Here is a 13,816-nt window from a genome sequence, read left to right as displayed (position 1 = left end):
CATGCAGGGAGCCCAATGTAGGACTCGATCCTGGATCTCCAGGATCACACCCCAAGCTGCAGGCAGCGCCAAGCCGCTGCACCACCAGGGCTGCCCCAAGAATGTGACTCTTGATTTCAGGGTTGTAAGTTTGAGCCTCATGTTGGATATAGGGATTACTTAAAGAAAAAAAGGGAAGTGAATTTCAAGGTACTGATGGCAGAGCTTTAAAACAAAGCCTGGGCCCTTCTTACCATGAGACCCTGAGCCTACGACCCAGATCACATGCTCTTGAAGGGGGCTCTGCTGGCTGTGGCTGCTCCTGGCTGTGGCTGCTCGCTGTCAGCTCAGGATCTAGTTGGAAGTATTAGCCAGAGCAGTCCCTTGCGGCCTCTGCATGTGGCCTGCGCTTCCACCCAATACGGTGTGCCAAACAGGGAAGAGAGAAAGGGAAGGGGAAAGAAGCTTTTAATGCTTAGCTTTGGAAGCACATAGTATCACTTCAATTACATTCTATTTGTTAATAGAAAGTACAAAGTCTGACCCACATCCAAGCAGAGGAAAATTAGACTCCATCTTTAGAAGGGACGAGTGTCGAAGCACATGTGGACATATTTTAACCATCATACTGGTTCATATCTAGGTTAAGGGCCATTTTCTGGTCTCCTGTCCAGCCCCTCAGGAGTTTCCCACGAATACCCCAGGAGAGCCCAAGGTCTCAGTTATAGCTGTTGGATCCAACCCCAGAACAAGCACCTAAACCAGGATAGGGAGAAAAAAGCCTTGATTAAGACAGTTTTTCCTTCTAAATCCTCCTCCTCCAATTTTTCTTTTCTTTTTTTTTTTTTTTTTTTAAAGATTTGATTTATTTATTCATGAGAGACACAGAGAGAGAGGCAGAGACATAGATAGAAGGAGAAGCAGACTCCATGCAGGAGCCTGATGTGGGACTCGATCCGAGACTCCAGGATCATGCCCTGAGCCAAAGGCAGACGCTCAACCGCTGAGCAACCCAGGCGTCCCCTCCTCCAATTTTTCTACCCTGTTATGGCATTTCTTCATGTTTTAAAGTAAGTTCTACACTCAGTGTGGGGCTCAAACTCACCATCCCAAGATTAAGAGTTGTGTGCTCCATTCACTGAGCCAGCCAGGTACCCCAATATTTCTTCATTAAAAAAAAAAAAGAAAAAAAAAAGATTTTATTTATTTAAGAGAGCAGGGGCAGGTGTGGGGAGGATCAGAGGGAGAAGGTGAGAACCCCAAACAGACTCCACAATGAGTGTGGAGCTCAACGTGGGGCTCAATCCTATGACCCCTAAGACCACAACCTGAGCCAAAATCAAGAGTCAGACGCCTAAGTGACTGAGCCACCCAGGCGTCCCAACTTTCTTCATTTTTAAAAATATATAATGACCATAAAGACAGATAGTAGATTGGTGTTTGTCGAGGACTTCGGGAACTCTACAGGACTGCTAATGGGGATAGGTTTTCTTTTTTGGGATGGTAAAGAAGTTCTGGAATCAGATAGAGGGGATGGCTGCAGAGCACTGTGAAAATACCAAAAACCACTTTAAAAGGGTGGACTTACCTCTCTCTCTCTCTCTCTCTCTCTCTCTGTGACTATCATAAATAAATAAAAATTTAAAAAAATTATTAAAAAAAAAAAGAAAAAAAAATTAAAAAGGGATCCCTGGGTGGCGCAGCGGTTTGGCACCTGCCTTTGGCCCAGGGCGCGATCCTGGAGACCCGGGATTGAATCCCACGTCGGGCTCCCGGTGCATGGAGCCTGCTTCTCCCTCTGCCTATGTCTCTACCTCTCTCTCTCTCTCTGTGACTATCATAAATAAATAAAAATTTAAAAAAATTATTAAAAAAAATAAAATAAATAAAAATAAATAAATAAATAAAAGGGTGAACTTCTCATTTCCCGGCCTTTTGGCTAAGATCAAGTGTAAGTATGGTTTTGGTAGGTGTCCTGGGCTGGATGAAAGTTAAGAGCTTGATGCTGGGGTCGTTGACAGTTGTTGCATAACATACTGGCTTCTTGAAAAATGACTTGGGTGGCTGGGAACCCAGTTGGTGTGTCTGGAAGCCAGCCCTGACCAAGGGTACCTGGCCATAGGGGAGGACTTGCCTGTGGCTGCCAGAATCAGGACTGTCTCTCTCAGGGGTTTCTCAGGCTTCTCTCTGTCAGTTGGCTGGTTCTCCTCAATCCTGTCTTTATTTCACACTAAATAAGGACTGACCACTGGGCACTTGAGAAGCACAGGAAAGCACTGGCTGAGCCCTTAGTGGGAAAGACAATGAACGGCTTTGATGTAAATTCAGATTTTTGTCCCCTGTCTGTCCTGACTCTCTCAGCCCTTCTAGGCATGTGTCTGCATGTAAAAAAATGTCCAGCACAAGATATTCCATAAAATAAGTCTCCTTTAAAAAAAAGTGTATTTTGTAGTATGTGAACTATGTCTTAGTAAGATAATAAATGAGGGGAGCTTCAAAAGCTGGAAAGGTCCTAGGCCTTTTTCATTCTCTTGGTCCTGAGCACCTGGCTGGCGGGTGGTAAAGCTGGAATTTCATCCCACGATCCTCTGATTCCAGAGGCCATTCTCCTTGACTTCCCCATACCACGCTGATACCACATAGCCTGGCAGGGGAAGGCCATGCTGAGTTTGAATTTTATTCTGTTGATAATTGAAGGTTTCTGAAATGGGAAAAGAGATACAATTCCATTTTTTGTTTTTAGGAAAGTAATCATTAATAGTTTAATGTGAATATTCTTTGTTAGAAATAACAGTGGAGGCATGCCTGGGTGCCTCAATGGTTGAACGTATGCCTTTGACTAGGGCATGATCCTGGATCATGGGATCGAGTCCCACATGGGGCTCCCTGCATGGAGCCTGCTTCTCCCTCTGCTTGTGTCTCTGCCTTTCTCTGTGTGTCTCTCATTAATAAATTAAAAAAAAAACAAACAAACAGTGGATAAGAATATTGAGGAAGGCTTTTTTTTTTTTTTCTGGATTGACTATAATAATTTTAGTAGTTTTGTTAAGATCTATCTTTTAAAGATTTCATTTATTAGAAAAATAAATAAAGATTTCATTTATTTATTCATGAGAGACACAGAGAGAGAGAGACAGAGACATAGGCAGAGGGAGAAGCAGGCTCCATGTAGGGAGGCTGATGTGGGACTCGATCTCGGGTCTCCTGGATCATGACCCAAGCCAAAGGCAGACGCCCAATCACTAAGCACCCAGTAGTTCCCCCCGCCTTTTTTTAAAATGTAAGCTCTATACCCAACATGGAGCTTGAACTCACGACCCTGAGATCAAAAGTCCTGTGTTCTCCTGACTGAGCCAGCCAGGTGCCCCAAAATAGATACTTTTAAAACCATGACTGAAATATCAGCCTCTACAGGAACTCTAGAGAGCCCTGTAACTTTCTTCTCTCATTACATTCTTTTAAATATGCATTTTAATAAATTCTGAGATTGATTTCCATCATCACACAAAGGGTTGATGAAGAGAGAGAAGCAGTTGGGCAATGTTTGCCTATGAAAAGTCCATCTGTCCTTGGTGTTATTCTACTTTTTCTAAAGTTGAATTTCTCTGCTGTGTAGCACAGCAGGCCTTATGTCAAATTCTTTTCAAATTTATAGGTGATAAGTGGTTTTAAATAAATATGTAGGGCATTCCAGCTAAGCTCTGTAGCCACTGGCTGAGTGAGTCTTTTTTTTTTTTTTTTAAAGACTTTATTTATTTATTCATGAGAGACACACAGAGAGAGAGGCAGAGACACAGGCAGAGGGAGAAGCAGGCTCCATGCAGGGAGCCCGATGTGAGACTCAATCCTGGGTCTTCAGGATCATGCCCTGGGCTAAAGGTGGCACTAAACCGCTGAGCCACCCGGGCTGCCCTGATGGAATCTTTTAAGAAGGTTGATCAGGCCCTGTTCATTTGCTAGGGCCACCATAACAGAGGTCCACAGACCGGAGGCTTAAATAAGAATTTATTTCTCATGGTTCTTGAGGCCAGAAGTCTAAGGTCAATGTGTTGGCGTTATTTCTTTTGAGTCCTCTGTCCTTGGTTTGTAGATAACTGTCTTCTCCCTGCGGCCTCACGTGGACTTCCCTCTGTGTCTACCTATGTCCTAACCTCCTCTTCTTATAAGGACACAAGCCTGTGGGATTCAGGCCATCCTAAAGACCTCATTTTAACTTAATTACCTCTTAAAAGAACCTATCTCCAAAGACAGTCACATTCTAAAGTCCTGGGGCTTAGGATTTCAACAAAGCTATTCAGTCGGAGGCTCTGGCTCCATGTTGTGCTCCAAGGGGTTGTAAGAGTAAGGAAAACGTTTATATGAGAATTACCCAATCTAGAGTTTTCCAGCAATCACATTAGACACTGGCTCATACTTAACGCCCTGCCCTAACTCCACTTTCACTGTGTCTGGGACAGAGGTCTTGCCTGACTCAGGAGAGAACTGGGGACAGATGGAGAAGAGGGGGATGGGAGCGAGGATGAGCCAGAGACAGGGACAGTTACTCCAGAGATTCTGCTCACAAGAGTTTTTTGTGTTTCAACCAAATGAAATTCACATAACAATCATTTTATTTTATTTTATTTTTAAGATTTTATTTATTATTTGACAGAGAGAACCAGAGAGCATAAGCCAAGGGAATGGCAGAGGGAAAGGGAGAAACAAGCTCCCCATTGAGCAGGGAGCCTGACGTGAGGATGGATCCCAGGCCCCCAGTATCATGACCTGAGCTGAAGGCAAGTGCTCAACTGACTGAGCCATCCAGGTGCCCCAAATTCAATCATTTTACAGTGAACCATGCAGCGGCATTTGGTACATTCACAAGGCAGTGCAAATTCCACCTCTGTCTAGTTCCCATTTTCATCACCCCAAAAGGAGATCCCGTACCCATCAGCAGCCACTCCTCATTCTCCCCTCCCCCACCCCTGGCAGCCACCAATCTACCTTCTGTCTCTAAGGATTTACCTGTTCTGGACATTTCATATACGTGGAATCATACTGTATGTGGCCTTTTGTGTCTGGCTTCTTCTACTCAGCATTAAGTTTTCCACTGTCATTTTTTTTTTTTTAATATTTTTTTTTCTTTTTATTTATTTATGATAGTCACAGAGAGAGAGAGAGAGGCAGAGACACAGGCAGAGAGGGAGAAGCAGGCTCCATGCACCAGGAGCCCGATGTGGGATTCGATCCCGGGTCCCCAGGATCACGCCCTGGGCCAAAGGCAGGCGCCAAACCGCTGCGCCACCCAGGGATCCCTCCACTGTCATTTTGTAAGAGTTTTTAATCTTACTAGTTTTTTTTTTTTATAAACAAGCTCATTTTTGGCTACCTTTTATCTGTTCCTCAAGTGGCTAGCCATAAAATCTTCAAAGCATAAACGGCATCTGGTGAGGAGGGACGCAAAAGAAGATGGAGAATAAGCTGAATCTTGTCAGATGGGGGCCTTGTCAACAGAATGGGTGGTAGTGTCTGCCTTAAGGTGCTGTCAGTTGACCTAAGCATGCACACGTGTGTGTACATGCACCTTCGTGCTCATAAAGAATAAAAATTCAGGAAGCCTGGGCAGTTCAGCAGTTGAGTGGCTGCCTTTGGCTCAGGGTGTGATCCCGGGGTCCTGGGATCAAGTCCCGCATGTGGCTCCCTGCAGGGAGCCTGCTTTTCTTTCTGCCTATGTCTCTGCCTCTCTCTTTCTGTGTCTCTCATGAATAAATAAATAAAATCTTAAAATAAATTAATAAATGTTTTTTAAAAATCTGGGTGGTAGAAACGTGTTTTATGAATTTTTATTATTTTAAAAAAAGATTTTATTTATTTATTCATGAAAGACACACACAGAGAGAGGCAGAGACACAGACAGAGGGGGAAGGCAGCTCCATGCAGGGAGCAGGATGCGGGCAGAAGCGGAACTTGATCCTGGGACTCCGGGATCACGCCCTGAGCCAAAGCAGACACTCAACTGCTGAGCCACCCAGGTGTCCCTATTCATTTATTTTAAAGAGAGAGAGCAGGGACAGAGGCTGAGGGGGAGGGTGAAGCAGACTCCCCACTAAGTGCAGAGCCCCGTGTGGGACTTGATCCTAGGACCCCAAGATCACAACTGGAACAGAAACCAAGACTAGACTCCCAACCAACTGAGCCACCAGGTGCTTCTACCACCAAGATTTAACAATTTTTTTTTGTTGTTGTTGTTAAAGATTTCATTTATTTATTTGACACAAAGAAAGAGAGCACAAGCAGGGGGAACCACAGAGGGAGAGGGAGAAACCAGCTCCCCATTGAGCAGGGATCCCAATGAAGGGCTCTATCCCAAGGCCCTTTTCAGCTCATGACTTGAGCTGAAAGCAGACACTTAACCAACTGAGCCACCCAGGCATCCTCAGATTTAACAAATGTTAGCTGTGTGTTATATTTACTTCAGAACATTTTTACTTTTTAACATTTTATTTTGAATTATAGACCCATAAATTGATAAAAAATAGTATGATCCCATCTCCCCATTACCCAGAGTCCACCAATGATGGCACCTTACATAACTGTACTAGATTACCAAAGTCAGAAAATTGATATTTCCCAATAAAATTAGCTAGTCTACAAACATCACTTGAATTTCACCAGTTTTTCCATGTATTCTTTCTTCCTCCTTTCCATTCCCTCTTCCCCTCCTTTCCTCTCCTCTTCTTCTCCTCTGTTTTTGTTATAACTCTGTGACATTTTATTAAATACACAGATTTTTTTTTTTTTAAAGTAGGCTTGATGCCCAGCGTGGAGCCCTATGTGGGGCTTGAACTCATGACCCAGAAAGCAGTACCTGAGCTGAGATCAAGAGTCAGACATTTAACAGATTGAGCCATCCAGGCACCCCAGACATACATAGATTTTGTATAATCACCACCACATTGAAGATACAAATCACTCTCACCCGAAAGAAACATCCTCATGTTCTACCACACCCTTTCTTAACCCCTAGTAACCACTGATCTGTTCTTCTTTATAATTTTATCATTTAAGAATTTTACATACATGAGATTGTACAGTAAGTAACTTTTAAGATTGGTCTTTTTCTCCCCACTCAGTATAAAGTCCTTGGGATCCATCCAAGTTGATGCATGCATCAATAATCTGTTCCTTTGTATTGCTATGTAACATTCCATGGTGTGGATGCACCACACTTTAATCATTCACCTGCTGAGGGTCACTTGCAGACCTTTCTTTTAAAATGAAGTAAAAGGGATCCCTGGGTGGCGCAGCGGTTTGGCGCCTGCCTTTGGCCCAGGGCGCGATCCTGGAGATCCAGGATCGAATCCCACGTCGGGCTCCCGGTGCATGGAGCCTGCTTCTCCCTCTGCCTGTGTCTCTGTCTCTCTCTCTCTCTCTGTGTGTGTGACTATCATTCATAAATAAATAAAAAAATAAATAAATAAAAATAAAATAAAATAAAATGAAGTAAAAGCAGGGTGCTTGGGTGGCTCATCGCTTAAACATCTGACTATTGATTTCAGCTCAGGTCACAATGTCAGGGTGGTGAGACTGAACCCTGTGTCGGCCTGGAGCCTCAGCATGGAGTCTGCTTGAGATTCTCTCTCCCTCCCTCTGTCCCTTCCTGCCTCCATTCCCCATTCCCACTCAAGTGCTCTCTCTCTAAATAAATAATAAATAAATAAAATATTTAAAATGAAGGGAAAGCATTACAAATAGAATTGAGGTCTCCTTCCATCCATGTCCCACCCTCCCTCCCTACGTCCATAGAACTAATCTATATCCTGTAGGCACTCTGCATCCTTCTCACCTGAGATTTTTGTTTTATTATATATTGAATGCTTTCAAAAATCATGTTATTTTGTTTAGCATGTTTTATTTGCTTTTTAAAAGGATTTTATGTATTTATTCATGAGAGACATACAGAGAGAAGCAGACTCCCTGCAGTGAGCCCGATGGGGGACTCAATCCCAGGACCTCAGGATCATGACCCAAGCCAAAGGCAGACGCTCAAATACTGAGCCACCCAGGTGCCCCTGTTTAGTATGTTTTAAACATTTACATAAATGTTATCATATTGAATTTATTTTTTGACAGCTTGCTTTTTCCTCTAGATATTATGCTCAAGATTCAGTCCTACTGGGATCCCTGGGTGGCGCAGCGGTTTGGCGCCTGCCTTTGGCCCAGGGCGCGATCCTGGAGACCCGGGATCGAATCCCACATCGGGCTCCCGGTGCATGGAGCCTGCTTCTCCCTCTGCCTGTGTCTCTGCCTCTCTCTCTCTCTCTCTCTCTCTCTCTCTGTGACTATCATAAATAAATTAAAAAAAAATTAAAAAAAAAAAAAAGATTCAGTCCTACTGATACAAGGTACCTCAGGTTCATTTTTTTTCACTGCTACTTAGTATTCCATCAGGAGCCTGTATCCCTATGTATCTATTCCCTTACTCATGGAGAATTAGGTTGTTTTCTGTTTTTCACTATTATAAATAATGTTACAGTGAATATCCTTGATCTGTCTCCTTATAAAATGGTAGTTTCTATACAAAAACAAGAAGGATCTTCAAAAAGAAAGAAAGGGGCCAATCACCAGTTAGCTCTAGAAAAGGGAAACTCCTATCTAGAACACCTTCCAGGTGCAAGGCACTATACTGGGCAGTTTAAGTACATGACCCCAGCCTGGACCTGGGAAGTACCTGAAGGCCTAAGTTGTTGGGCAGCCTAGAAAGTTCTGGGAATGTTGACCCAAATGGCTCAAGGTATTCCCTGTACCTTTTACAGTTCACATTGTTCATCTCTCATTTTACATTTTCTCAGAACTTTAAAGGCAAAGACTCTGGAGTCAGACCACTAGCCTCTGTTTTCTTGGTCCTTCACCCATAGACTGTTGATCTTAGGCAAACTATTCAAACTCTCTGAGTCTCAGTTCCCTTATCTGTGAAATGGAAAGAGCACCTCCCCTCTGAAGTTATTGGGAGGATGATATGGGATCACCTACATAAAGCACTTAGCTCAGTTTCTGACAGGTAGCAGAGAGCAAATCTTAGATATAGCTGGTAGCAATCAAATGATGCTGCTGATGAAAGTAGTATCTGATTGTGAGTATGTCTTTGCCTCATGCTACTTTATGAAAACCAAAAATTAGGGCAGCCCGGGTGGCTCAGCGGTTTAGCGCCGCCTTCAGTCCAGGGTGTGAGCCTGGAGGCCCGGGATCGAGTCCCAGTTTCCTGTATGGAGCCTGCTTCTCCCTCTGCCTGTGTCTCTGCCTCTCTCTCTGTGTCTCTCATGAATAAATAAATAAAATCTTTAAAAAAAAAAAAAGAAAAGAAAAGAAAACCAAAAATAGGGGCACCTGGCTGGCTCAGTCAATGGAGCATGTGACTTTTTTTTTTTTTCAGATTTTATTTATTTATTCATGAGAGACACAGAGAGAAGGCAGAGACAGAGGCAGAGGGAGAAGCAGGCTCCCTGCAGGGAGCCTGATAAGGGACACGATTCTGGAATTCTGGGATCATGTCCTGAGCCGAAGGCAGATGCTCAACCACTGAGCGACCCAAGCGTCCCTCTTTTTTTTTTTTTTTTATTTTACTAATTTATTTGACAATGAGAGAGAGAGCACAAGCAAGAGGAGTCAAGGGAGGCAGAAGCAGAGGGTGGCAGAAGCAGGCTCCCTGCTGAGCAGGTAGCCCAATGCACAGCTCAGTTTCCAGGATGCTGGAATGATGACCTGAGCCAACGGCAGATGCTTAAAGGATTGAGCCACCCAGGGGCCCTTCTTCTTTTTGATTGTATTAGGAACTTTATGTACTGTTCCCAATATCTGCTGATGGGAGTAAATCCCTCTGTGGGTGTGGCTAGAACATTGAGTATATCAATATTTGTTAAGAGTGTAGAAGTGCTTGCTTTCATTTGCCAGGGTCGTGGGATTGTGGACTATAGGTCAAGCCTGGTGTTTGTAATGCCACAGGCAAACCCCTTCTCCCTGAAGAGACAAGGTGGCCAAATCTTAAATTTGTGCTCCAAGAGAATAGCAATAACACCAGTTGCAAAAGGGTCATGCTTCATTTGTTGTAGAAGACACAAAACTTAGCAAACAGAACATCATCGCCAGGTATTCTCTTCAGTTAAGCCTGACAAAGAATATTTCTTTTCCCCAACTTTATGAAGCAATATATAAAATAATGAAGACTTTAATTCTCCAGAAAGGCCTTCTGAAGGGCTCTCTGAATGGATTTGGAGCTTCTGAACTGTGTTGCTTCCAAAGGCCAATCAATTACTTTTCTTTGGGACCACCATCTTATAACATGGCAGACATTTGGGCAGCAAGAGAATTGGGATCTGGGGATCTCTGGGTGGTTCAGCGGTTTAGCACCTGCCTTTGGCCCAGGGCTGATCCTGGAGTCCCGAGATCGAGTCCCACATCAGGCTCCCTGCACGGAGCCTCCTTCTCCCTCTGCTTGTGTCTCTGCCTCTCTCTCTTTAAAAAGATTTTTTAAATCTTTTTTAAAAATTACTGCTTGGGGACACCTGGGTGGCTCAGTGGTTGAGCGTCTGCTTTTGGCTCAGGGCATGATCCCAGTTTGGGGACTGAGTCCCGCATTGGGCTCCCTGTGAGGAGCCTGCTTCTCCCTCTGCCTATGTCTCTGCCTGTCTGTGTCTCTCATGAATAAATGAATAAAATCTTAAAAAATTAGTATTTGGGTAAAGACATGCCCTTTGCCAGATATTCCTCAGATACCGTTCCAAATCACCTTCCATGCCACTCATACATGTAAGTTTGGACTTTGAGTAGATATCAATCCTCTCTCTCTCTCTCTTTTAAAGATTTTATTTATTTATTCATGAGAGACATACAGAGAAAGAGAGGCAGAGACACAGGCAGAGGGAGAAGCAGGCTCCATGCAGGGAGCCGGATGTGGGACTCGATCCCAGGTCTCCAGGATCAGGCCTTGGGCTGAAGATGGCACCAAACCACTGAGCCAAACAGTAATTTTTAAATACCTTTTGCACAACTGCTGTGTGACTCTTCATGACTTCATCACTCTTTTATAGAGAGTGGCTTGAGACCCATCTGATTCTCTCGTGTGAGAGTCTGATTGGAGAGACACAGGTATGGAAGGGTTAAATCACCTTCATGGCTAAGAGCTGGACCCAAGGGCTGTGAGCTGGTCCCCTGGAGTTGCCCGCCCCTGCTTAAACTCTCTTTCAGTTTCTGTAAGATAAGCCAGTATCTTCCCCGCCCCCCCCCCTTTTTTTTTGAAGATTCCATTTATTTATTCATAAGAGACACAGAGAGAGAGGCACAGACACAGGCAGAGGGAGAAGCAGGCTCCATGCAGGGAGCCCGATGTGGGACTCGATCCCGGAATTCTGGGATCACGTCCTGAACCGCTGAGCCAACCAGGCATCCCTCTTCCCTCTCTTTTGATTTCTCATTTATTGCTTAAGCTAATTTGAAGTGTGTTTTGATACTTGCATTTATGAGGCCCTTGAGTTAAACAATTATAATAAGGCATCTTCTTACTACAATGGGGGAAAAAAAGGAATGTCCTTCTCACAAACTTGGCTGGTAACAGGAACAGCCCAGACTCAACCGTCAAAGAATTTTTTATTTATTTTATTTTATTTTATTTTATTTTATTTTATTTTATTTTATTTATTTATTTACATATTTTTTTTAAACCTTAATTTTTTTTTTTAATTTTTATTTATTTATGATAGTCACAGAGAGAGAGAGAGAGAGGCAGAGACATAGGCAGAGGGAGAAGCAGGCTCCATGCACTGGCAGCCCGACGTGGGATTCGATCCCGGGTCTCCAGGATCGCGCCCTGGGCCAAAGGCAGGCGCCAAACCACTGCGCCACCCAGGGATCCCTATTTACATATTTTTTAATTGGAGTTCAATTTGCCAACATATAGCATAACACCCAATGGTCATCCCGCCAAGTGCCCCCCTCAGTGCCTATCACCCAGTCCCCACCACCCCCCCGCTCACCTCCCTTTCCACTACCCCTTGTTGGTTTCCCAGTTAGGAGTCTCTCATGTCCTGTCACCCTCTCTGATATTTCCCACTCATTTTTTCTCCTTTCCCCTTTATTCCCTTTCACTATTTTTTATATTCCCCAAATGAATGAGACCATATAATGTTTGTCCTTCTCCGACTGACTTACTTCACTCAGCATAATACCCTCGAGTTCCATCCACGTCGAAGCAAATGGTGGGTATTTGTCGTTTCTGATGGCTGAGTAATATTGCATTGTATACATACACCACAGCTTCTTTATTCATTCATCTTTATTTTTTTAAAGATTTGATTTATTTATTCATGAGAGACACAGAGAGGCAGAGACACAGGCAGAGGGAGAAGCAGGCTCCATGCAGGGAGCCTGACGACCCAGGATCGAGTCCCACGTCAGGCTCCCTGCATGGAGCCTGCTTCTCCCTCTGCCTGTGTCTCTGCCTCTCTTTCTCTCTCCCTGTGTCTCTCATGAATAAATACACAAAATCTTTAAAAAAATTTTTTCAGTTCTGCTTTGGAGAAGTTCCCAATTCAAACCAAAAGATAGGGGGAGTAGGCCCAGTTTGGTTGGTAAATGATCGATTTCTGGTGCTTAGTGACCCCACCAAATGCCCACACAGCCCAAGGCACCATGGATAACCAATTCCTCGGCTAAATTCTGATTTACAGAAGCAAAGTGGGGGAAGAAAGGGGTCAGGTGGGCCTGATGCACCATATGGGAAGACAGCTGCTTGTTGTAAGCAGGACAGCCAACAGAGCGACAGATCATAATCAAGGATGTTGAAAATGAAACAAGATGTATTAAGGATGAGAATCCTAGGTGTGAGTTAGATCCCTCTCTTCAGGCAAGGCACCATGGGCCAGATAGACTAATAAATTTGGAAAGGTGAAAGAGTTCATCAAATCAGAAACAAACATGGGGTTTAAAGCCCCAATTTTATGGTTCTAGACTTAGGAGTAATTTCTTCAGGTTTGGAAGAGATTGGGGTTAAAATGAGGCCCTACTTTTTATATAATAAACTCATAGAACTCAAACTGGTACCCTCCAAAATAAGGAGGAAACAATGGAAAAATCAATGCATATATGATTATAACTGCCCCTTCCAGGAGTGCCTGGATGGTTCCGTCAGCAGAGCATGTGACTCTTGATCTAGGGATTGTGAGTTTAGGCCCCACACTGGGTGTAGAGATTACTTAAAAAAAAATTAAGATCTTAAAAATAAATAATTGCCCCTTCCAATATATGGACATGCACTCACATATGTTGTACCACAGTTTGGGAATGAATGGAGCACACCATTGGTTTCTTCCAGAATAACATTACTTGCTCCCATTTTATTTTATTTTATTTATTTTTAAGTAAACTCTATGCCCAATGTGAGGCTTGGACGTATAACCCTGAGATTAAGAGCCACATGTTTTACCAACTGAGGCAGTCGGGTGCCCCTGTTAGCTCCCATTTTATTTTATTTTTAAAGATTTTATTTATTTGTTTAAAAGAGAGAGTGTGTGTAAGTATGAGCAGGGGGAGGTGCAGATGGAAAGGAAGAAACAGACTCCTGCTGAACAGGGAGCCCAACGCACGGCTTGATCCCAGGACCCTAGGATCAATACCTGAGCCCAAGGCAGACACTCAACTGACTGAGCCACCCAGGTGTCCTTACTTGCTCCCATTTTAGATCAACATTGGTATTCCTCTGGACAGGGAAACAGAAGTATTTAGCAGGAGACTCCTTTCTTAATAAATATTATTAATGACCAAGGATGATGATGATGGTGTTCTTATTTTATAGACCTAACAAAAT

The sequence above is a fragment of the Canis lupus genome, chromosome 27 (assembly GCF_048164855.1).
Source record: "Canis lupus baileyi chromosome 27, mCanLup2.hap1, whole genome shotgun sequence".
Classification (NCBI taxonomy): Eukaryota; Metazoa; Chordata; class Mammalia; order Carnivora; family Canidae; genus Canis; species Canis lupus.
Note: the sequence above shows the minus strand (reverse complement) of the source record.